Consider the following 9,930-nt stretch of genomic DNA (forward strand, 5'->3'; position numbering starts at 1 on the left):
TCAGGCTTTTACACACAGTACAAACACCCTTCCATTTGAACGCTCACCAAACGGGAACACCCTAGGTGCCCTACGTAAAGAGCGAGCAATTTTTAAATAATTAATTTTGCAGATTGTCTCGAACACTTTTTGGACCCATCCTGAACTCAGGTCAAACATGAGTTACTTCCCTTCCGGTCTCATTCTATCGATGTAAACAGGCGATAGCCGTGAATCGATGATTATCAAAATGTTTTTGGACCGTGGTGCGTTTTTGCGCTTGACCTAACTTTTAAAATCTAAATAATAAATTGACAGCTTGTGACACAAACATTCTGTAATCATAAAAGAATTCTTTTTTCATCAAGACAAGATCAGTACAATTCGAAGTTGTGAAAGTTTGAAAAAAGAAAAGCCCGGAAGCAGGGTCACGCAAGGGTCGTAGCAGACGACGGTTTATCAGTGCATATTGCCGTTCCTCTCAACAGTCAAAAGCCATCGCTAGAGTTCTTGTGAACCACAGCCGTTTGTTTCGTGCATAAAAACGTGCTATTGTAAATAAGCTCACATCGAGTCGCATTCAAATGACTAACTGACGACTACATTGTGAAAAAGGGAAACTGGTTCACACGGGTTCACGATGGCTCAGGGGTATGATAAACCACGCACAAATAAATTCTTTGAAAATGGTTCGCTCTTTACGGAGGGCAGCAAGGATGTTCTCAATCGGTGAGTGTTTAAATGAAAGGGTGTTTGTACTGTGTGTAAAAGCCTGACCGTATCTGTGATGGTTTACGGGAGGCTTACTGTGTCTTTAACTAACGAATGCTTTCGAAATATAGATCTAGACTGTTATGGACACATTGTTTGGTTCGGTTTGCGGCATCACCTACTTGAGTCATTCGATGTTTTAGATTCTCTGCAAGCTGTAAGTAATCGGTGAACTACATCGTCCGTCGTTGCATGCATTCATGATAAAAAGAATGCACTAGTCAGTCACTACATACTGGATTGGATTGGATTGGATTGGATAAGATTTACAGTCCAGTGAGGTTACCCTCGTGGTAGACTATCTTCGCTTTCCGCCCGCGTCAACAAGACTGAAAAGCAAATACGTTATACTGACTCGCCTTCGACGTGTCCCATTACAGTGTAACCCCCTTTTCAGATCCCTCACTATCAATCAATATCAATATGAGGCTTATATCGCGCGTATTCCGTGGGTACAGTTCTAAGCGCAGGGATTTTTTTTACTTTATTCTATTTTTTATGCAATTTATATCGCGCACATATTCAAGGCGCAGGGATTTATTTATGCCGTGTGAGATGGATTGTTTTTACACAATGCATCACGCATTCACATCGGCCAGCAGATCGCAGCCATTCAATACGGCGCATATCCTACTTTTCACGACCTATTATTCCAAGTCACACGGGTATTTTGGTGGACATTTTTTTCTCTGCCTATACAATTTTGCCAGGAAAGACCCTTTTGTCAATCGTGGGATCTTTAACGTGCACACCCCAATGTAGTGTACACGAAGGGACCTCGGTTTTTCGTCTCATCCGAAAGACTAGCACTTGAACCTACTACCTAGGTTAGGAAAGGGGGGAGAAAATTGCTAACGCCCTGACCCAGGGTCGAACTCGCAACCTCTCGCTTCCGAGCGCAAGTGCGTTACCACTCGGCCACCCAGTCTCTCCTCTTTAACAGGGCCGTACATACATGTAGGTAGGATGAGGGTGGGGGTGGGGGGGTGGGGGATTCTAATTGTGGTAGGAATGCATTAGTTGAGGATCAGAACCCTAATCTGCTAGTGCATCTTTAAATAAGATATAATGGGAGAATGCAAGTTTCCAGTACAAAGGACTTAACATTTCTAACATACTGCTTGACTACAATCTGTACAAAAATTGACTACTGTATATTCTATACAAGAAACACTTAACAAGGGTCAAAGGAGAAACAAAATCCGTTAGTCGCCTCTTACGACATGCTGGGGAGCATCGGGTAAATTCTTCCCCCTAACCCGCGGGGGGGGGGGGGGGGGGGGGGGGTACAAAATCCGTTAGTCGCCTCTTACGACATGCTGGGGAGCATCGGGTAAATTCTTCCCCCTAACCCGCGGGGGGGGGGGGGGGGGGGGGGGTAACACATACAGTGGCACCCCCTTTTAAGACCTCAAAAATCTAAGAAAATCAGGTCTGATGAAGATTTACTGTACTTTGACAGAGCCGTTTTTGTAAGTGGACAGGCCTTAGTTTTATTTCGGTGGCATAATTCAATGCGCTTCGTCAAAATGTCTCGAACTGAAACCAAAAGCAGACGCAAGACTTATGGTCAGTTGGAGTTGTCTCCCGTACTCCTAACTTTAATGTGCTGCAGACAGGTGCACGTGTACCCAAACAGCCCACATCACAAACGGTTTGGAATTCCCGAAAACACAAGATCCGCACTGCAAAATTTCAGTGCACATGTACGCGAGAGTGCTCGGTCGCTTTTTGAAAATGTGTATCTTGAGAGAAAAATATAGAATAGTGCGCTGCCAGAAGGAATGGAGTTCTTATCGGACAATGACAGCGCTCAGTTCAAAACGATAGGACATCTGACCGCCATGCGGCTATGTGAATCAGACATGTGAGCCTTTCAATCCGTCTATGTCGGACGCCTGACGACATACCCGAGGCTTTTACATGAAATAAGACCATACGGGCACTAATAGTTGCATACCAAAAATGAACTGCCTCAAGGCTCTCTATGCAGAGTGGTATCTTTTTAAAGAATAAATTCAGGTACAGCTTCTTCTAAAGAAAAAAAAAATCACCGAAACCACCAAAACATCTACCTCACTACAGAAAGCAGTCAAAGTGTTGATTTTTGGTCTGTGACAAAGTGGAGGGATGGTCTTATCCCATGTTAAAGGTTAGGACAACTTTTTAAATGAGGCGTAGTGGGCCTTTAAAACATTGACAAATTTACAATAGCAACAAGTTGTAATGCTCAGTACAACCAATACTGAGTGGACATTTACTGCCGCTGTTGCTGTAGTTTCCCCATCGATCACAGCTGGACTTGGATAGCACTGCTTTTCATCCACATTCACTGGCCAGGTCTTCGTCATCTTTTGTCCCTACTGACAAATGAATGACAAAGGAACTGATCTTAAATCCAAACACAATGACAAGAACAAGTTTTAAGTATGAGTAAGGAGTAAATTGTGTTTGTAACTGACACACACACACACACACACACACACACACACACACACTAAACCCACATAAATGCCAAGAGCGTAAACATTCTAATTATATGAAATATAGAAGACACATTCCCTGTCAGCGCTTGCTATCAAATTCAAAAAGCAAAGCAAAGGTGTGTAACTGTAACATCAATCTGCAGGGCTAGAAAAATCTGCAGGTATTATTACTATTAATGTCTGGCAGCTCTCCTGACTGGCCAGGGAAAATCAAACACACACACACACACACACACACACACACACACACACACACACACACTCACACACTTCGGTTCTCACACACAAACACACACCAACAGTCAGAATGTAACCAGAACTTGAGACTGAGAGGGAGGATAAAACACAATATGATCATGTAGCAAAACTCTTACCTGAATTGCCATTAGCATGAAATATTTCCCATTTGAGTCTTGACAGCCTCCGGATCACGAAGGAATCAATCTGCTTCTTCCACTGTGCCGGATCGATGCCAACCTGTAATATATAATATTGGCTGAAGTAACATTCCTTTGAGCACCAAATTTAAAACAGTTAGTTGACAGGACAAGTAGTACTAGGAGCTACATGCAGTATGATATTTACCTATGTGGAGGAACAACAAACACACTGTCCACAGAACCAGATGAATTTACACACTGCACCCTCCCCCATAAAACAACAAGAGCAACAACAAACAAGTCGCGTAAGGCGAAAATACAATATTTAGTCAAGTAGCTGTCGAACTCACAGAATGAAACTGAACGCAATGCCATTTTACTCGTAGCATCGTCAGGCCACCGCTCATGGCAAAGGCAGTGAAATTGACAAGAAGAGCGGGGTAGTAGTTGCGCTAAGAAGGATAGCACGCTTTTCTGTACCTCTCTTTGTTTTAACTTTCTGAGCGTGTTTTTAATCCAAACATATCATATCTATATATTTTTGGAATCAGGAACCGACAAGAAATAAGATGAAAGTGTTTTTAAATTGATTTGGACAATTTAATATTGATAATAATTTTTATATATTTAATTTTCAGAGCTTGTTTTTAATCCGAATATAACATATTTATATGTTTTTGGAATCAGCAAATGATGGAGAATAAGATAAACGTAAATTTGGATCGTTTTATAAATTGTTATTTTTTTTTACAATTTTCCGATTTTTAATGACCAAAGTCATTAATTAATTTTTAAGCCACCAAGCTGAAATGCAATACCGAAGTCCGGGCTTCGTCGAAGATTACTTGACCAAAATTTGAACCAATTTGTTTGAAAAATGAGGGCGTGACAGTGCAGCCTCAACTTTCACGAAAAGCCGGATATGACGTCATCAAAGACATTTATCAAAAAAATGAAAAAAAAGTTCGGGGATTTCATACCCAGGAACTCTCATGTCAAATTTCATAAAGATCGGTCCAGTAGTTTAGTCTGAATCGCTCTACACACACACACACACACACACACACAGGCACACACGCACACACGCACATACACCACGACCCTCGTTTCGATTCCCCCTCAATGTTAAAATATTTAGTCAAAACTTGACTAAATATAACAAGTCGCGTAAGGCGAAAATACAATATTTAGTCAAGTAGCTGTCGAACTCACAGAATGAAACTGAACGCAACGCAACGCAGCAAGACCGTATACTCGTAGCATCGTCACTCCACCGCCCGTGGCAAAGGCAGTGCACGTGGAATTGACAAGAAGAGCGGGGTATTCGTTGCGCTAAGAAGGATAGCACGCTTTTCTGTACCTCTCTTCGTTTTAACTTTCTGAGCGTGTTTTTAATCCAAACATATCATATCTATATATTTTTGGAATCAGGAACCGACAAGGAATAAGATGAAAGTGCTTTTAAATTGATTTCGAAAAAAAAATTTTGATAATAATTTTTATATATTTAATTTTCAGAGCTTGTTTTTAATCCGAATATAACATATTTATATGTTTTTGGAATCAGCAAATGATGGAGAATAAGATAAACGTAAATTTGGATCGTTTTATACATTTTTATTTTTTTTTACAATTTTCAGATTTTTAATGACCAAAGTCATTAATTAATTTTTAAGCCACCAAGCTGAAATGCAATACCGAACCCCGGGCTTCGTCGAAGAGTACTTGACCAAAATTTCAACCAATTTGGTTGAAAACTGAGGGCGTGACAGTGCCGCCTCAACTTTCACGAAAAGCCGGATATGACGTCATCAAAGACATTTATCAAAAAAATGAAAAAAACGTTCGGGGATTTCATACCCAGGAACTCTCATGTCAAATTTCATAAAGATCGGTCCAGTAGTTTAGTCTGAATCGCTCTACACACACACACACACACACGCACGCACACACACACATACGCACATACACCACGACCCTCGTTTCGATTCCCCCTCGATGTTAAAATATTTAGTCAAAGCTTGACTAAATATAAAAACGACAACAGACGACCAAACCAACATTAACGCTTGATTCTTATGATACTGTGGGACAGTGGCATTGATATCTTTCTAGAATATAACATTTTATAAGTCCTTTTACATTTAGTGAGTTTTTGACTGAATCAGTGAACTGAATGTGTTCACATAGACTGATAGAGTGACAGACATACAATGTAGACAAGTGGATGTGTGCATATACATATGTATATTATATATATGTATGTATAACATGTATGCATGTGTGTAGAGCACAAAGGAAAAAATAATAGAACTTGACACACAGTTTCACTGAGAATGAGATATATCCTGACAGTGAGTGAGTGAGTGACTGTTTACAGCAATACATTGTACTTTTATTAAACTTAAAGGTACACACTGAAAGTCATGCGCTTCTAGTATTAGTAATGATTCTAATACTGGATGAACTGCATGATCATCATACTGGTGAAATAAAGCTAAGAGGTTTGAGCAGTTCTGTGGTTTGGACTCTAAGTCAGTAGGTGTTCAATATTTTATTATTATCCCTGAACATGAATTATAAAAATAAAATGAAAACACTCTCTCAGTCTTGCTCACAGTCATACGCACACACCTCCATATGAGTTATTCTGACCAGAACTTGAATGTGACTCGTGAGGGAGGGGAAGGAAAAAACACACTGTACATCATAACACTGACAGTTGTACATAATAAAACCTCTTTGCCTTACTCTTACCTGATTTGCGGCAGTGGCATCAAATATTTTACTTCTGTCAGTGACAGCCTCAAGATCATGCAGCAATCGGTTGTTTTTTTCAGCTGAGAGGAGACCTTGAAGTTGAACATACTAGCTCTAGCTCTCTTCTGATTGATGCCAACTGTCACAAAGATGTGGGTATGATATTTGTGATGTGCAACCACGTCGTGTTTTAACCTCCCTAAATATTGAAATGCGATGCGTTGGGGACAGGAGTAGCGTTATCTCGGGTTTCGTGTGTTGCACGAGAAAACCATAGTTTGACATGAGTTGTGTTTATGAGAAATGTAGCTGGTCTGAGGTTTAATAACGTCACAGCGTTTAAGATTTTCAACCGAGAAGGTTGTCAGCGCGTGTCGGTCTTGTTCGGGGAACAAGTACTCTTTCAAGAGACGGGTCTCTTAAAGGCATACTAACGCACTCCCGTGTTTACAAAGTGTAGTTTGCCCACAATCGATGTCAAACGCACCATAAGACCATATAATGACGATACGTCACCATGCGCGGACCATAATACATGCATTACAGCTTGTTCTAGCCTCTGAAAAAGTGAAGATGTCAACAAAGCCGCGGTGTTCTCTCCCTTGCATCAACGTTACATGTGTTGCCAAATCTATAAATAGGACGATCCAGATCAAAATTCAAATTCAAATATCTCAACATTTAAGGGGTCCTAGACCACAATATTTTGCAGGGAACTTAATTTAGTCTGTCTCCAGCTGTTGGTAAAGCAATTAGCGTGTATAGTCATCGAGTACATATGGCTTTAAGGTAAATGATTTACTATGTTGTATATTATTGAAGTTGGAATACATAGCTGGAATGTAAAGGTTAGTGTATACAAAGTGCACTAAAATCTAGTGTGAAGTTTGAGAGAATTCTTGTTGTGATTGTGTTGTGGTTTTCGTTGGTAAATTCTTGAACATAATTGCTGTTACGCATTTATGTTATGTTTAAGACAGTGATACTATGTGTGGTAGTGTCAGTGATGGATTAAGTGATTCATGGATGAAGTGTAGTTGGATTTTGTCTGTGGACGGAATGTGAATGTAGAATGAACGAGAGAGATGTTTACATGACTTTAATGTAGGAAGAGGAGATGGTTTAAGAGAATGTGTACTAAGACTTGGGTTAATTCTTTAGGGGTTTCCATGACGAGGGGTCATGAGGACGTGAGCGAGGGAGGGACCTCACACGTAAGAGCGCGGAGCGATGGTGGAGAGCAAAGGACCACATCGGCGCAGATGGCTAGACGGCGGAGTCTTCATCGTACCAGTCGTAGCGACGGTTATTTTCGCAAATGGTGGAAATGTTTCTCGGGGAGAAACGTGAAAGGTGTGTGTTGGCACCTATAAGGAAAGTTTCTGGGAATTCATCATCTACGGGATTCAGCGACACAAGGATGTGTAAATGACGACATGCAGTGAGCCGTGATACGAACTCGTGAGTGTCTGTCAGCACCTTATCTTGTGCGTTAATCTATCTTTGAGAAAGTATCTTTATACTATATATTTACATGCATTGAGTGAATGCTATATGTTGTGTGAACTGTGTGTTCAAGAAGTTGATTCGTATTGATGTATTTGAAGTGAAGAATTGTGTTATATTTTGGTGAGGAAATAATAAGTCTGCATCCTCCCAAAATTCTGTGTTTGGAGTGTGTTGGTGTGAAGTTTGAAGTCAGTGTAAAAAAATAGGGCAGAACACGTTTTCAGAAAAGATCCTTTATTCACACTACAATCCACTTCATGACACCAACCTGCAATAACATAATTATAACCGATCAGAAGGTTACCTATTTGAGTATTTCAAGTTAGACTCAATCTTTAAAAACAAAAGGAATTTATAAATTATCATGATCATGCACCTTGAAAAGAGGTTGCAAAAAGCACGTGGTAGTGGTAATTTTCTTCAAATTAATGAGAAAATCCCTGTTCAGGGCAACTATCTACGTGTTGGTTCAGTGAACGATACCTTGCGCCTGTGGACTGACCACGGGCGGAAGGTATCGTCCACTGGACTACTACTATCACAGAAAGTAGTCTTGATGTGATAGTAGTAGTCCAGTGGACGATACCTTCCGCCTGTGGACTGACACGGTGACACTGAGTGACTGACAGTGACTCGAGTGAGTCGAAATGACACATGTTGCAACACATACTACCATAAACCCACTCTCAGTTATGAAACGAAACATGGAAACTTACCTCTGGTTAATATGCAAAGGTTCGCCCGTCCCAATTCTCTCGCATTAGCAAACATCATTGCCATTGGAGATTCTGTCTAGAGATCTGTAGCAAGCGCCTTCGATCCGCCATTAACTAAAAACCGAAACGCAGTAGGTCTGAAAACCACGCTGAACGTCCAAATTAGGGAGGACAAAAAAGAGCCCAAAACATTTTTTAAGCCCCACAAATATTTGTCCTTATTTTTTATGAAGCTTAATTTGTGCCCCTTATTTTATGCTCCACAAATACAGTTTGTGGCCCACAAAACCAAAATGTGTCCCATAAAAATAAGCCCAAAAAATTGTGAGGCACATTTGCAGTTTGTGGGCCACAAATGTGTGCCCTTATTTTGTTGGATTAATGACAACGAATGCCAAGGATATGTGGGTGTCAAGAATCCCTTGGTGAAGAACTAATTCTTTGTTGATTTTGAAGTGTAGCGCAAGTTTTCCCGATGTTGTGTTTTGAGCAGATGCCAGGACGCTCTTTCTTGTCTTGTTTCGTAAGGAGTCTCGACCAGCACAGGAGCTCCGTCTATTCAGAGATACTGTAGTCTATTTTAGTTAGTTTACGTCAGGACAGGCAGATGACGTCAGGACACGCAGATGACATCATAAGATTATCAACGCGTCATGGTATTAGGTTCCATGGTGGGCAATTCCCTGGGCCAGAAGCTCTGTGCACCGTAATGTAGAGTGCTAAAACGCCATCGAGATGGGTAAGTGTTGTTACTGGAAGCTTGGTAGATTAGATGTTACTGTTATAGACTTCTGGTGTATATACCAGTGTCTGTGTGTGGAATGTGAATATGCCATTATTAATAATAAATTATTATAATAAATAGCAGAGGTGCCATGACGGCCGCTCCACACTAGCGCCAAACATGTTTTTAACCTGCTTTTAAATTTGGTTAGGGATAGGATTTAGGGTGTGTGGGGATCTGCGTGTGGGGGAAGGCTGGGAGTGTCACTCGGATGCTGCCTGTTCTTCAACCGACCCCCTAGCCCCCAAAACTGACCTCCCTAGAAAAAGAGGATAGGCTAGGATCAAATAATTCCTATTATTAACATTTTTAATGTTGGGGGTTGCGCTCTCTCGTTTCCGTTGCGATAATAACCTAAAAGGGTTCCTGCAATGTATCGATCCTGATCCTGATCCTGAATGCGTGTTACAACGGCTTTATGTTGAGAATAACCCGAACCTGTTCCTGGAAGTTAGTCTGAAAGTGACTTGATGTAGTTTATGGTTGTAAGAGAACATTTTCTGTCATTCAAAATGAACCCAGAGGCTAGACTGTACCTGTGCAGC

This window comes from Littorina saxatilis, linkage group LG11 (genome assembly GCF_037325665.1).
Source record: "Littorina saxatilis isolate snail1 linkage group LG11, US_GU_Lsax_2.0, whole genome shotgun sequence".
Classification (NCBI taxonomy): Eukaryota; Metazoa; Mollusca; class Gastropoda; order Littorinimorpha; family Littorinidae; genus Littorina; species Littorina saxatilis.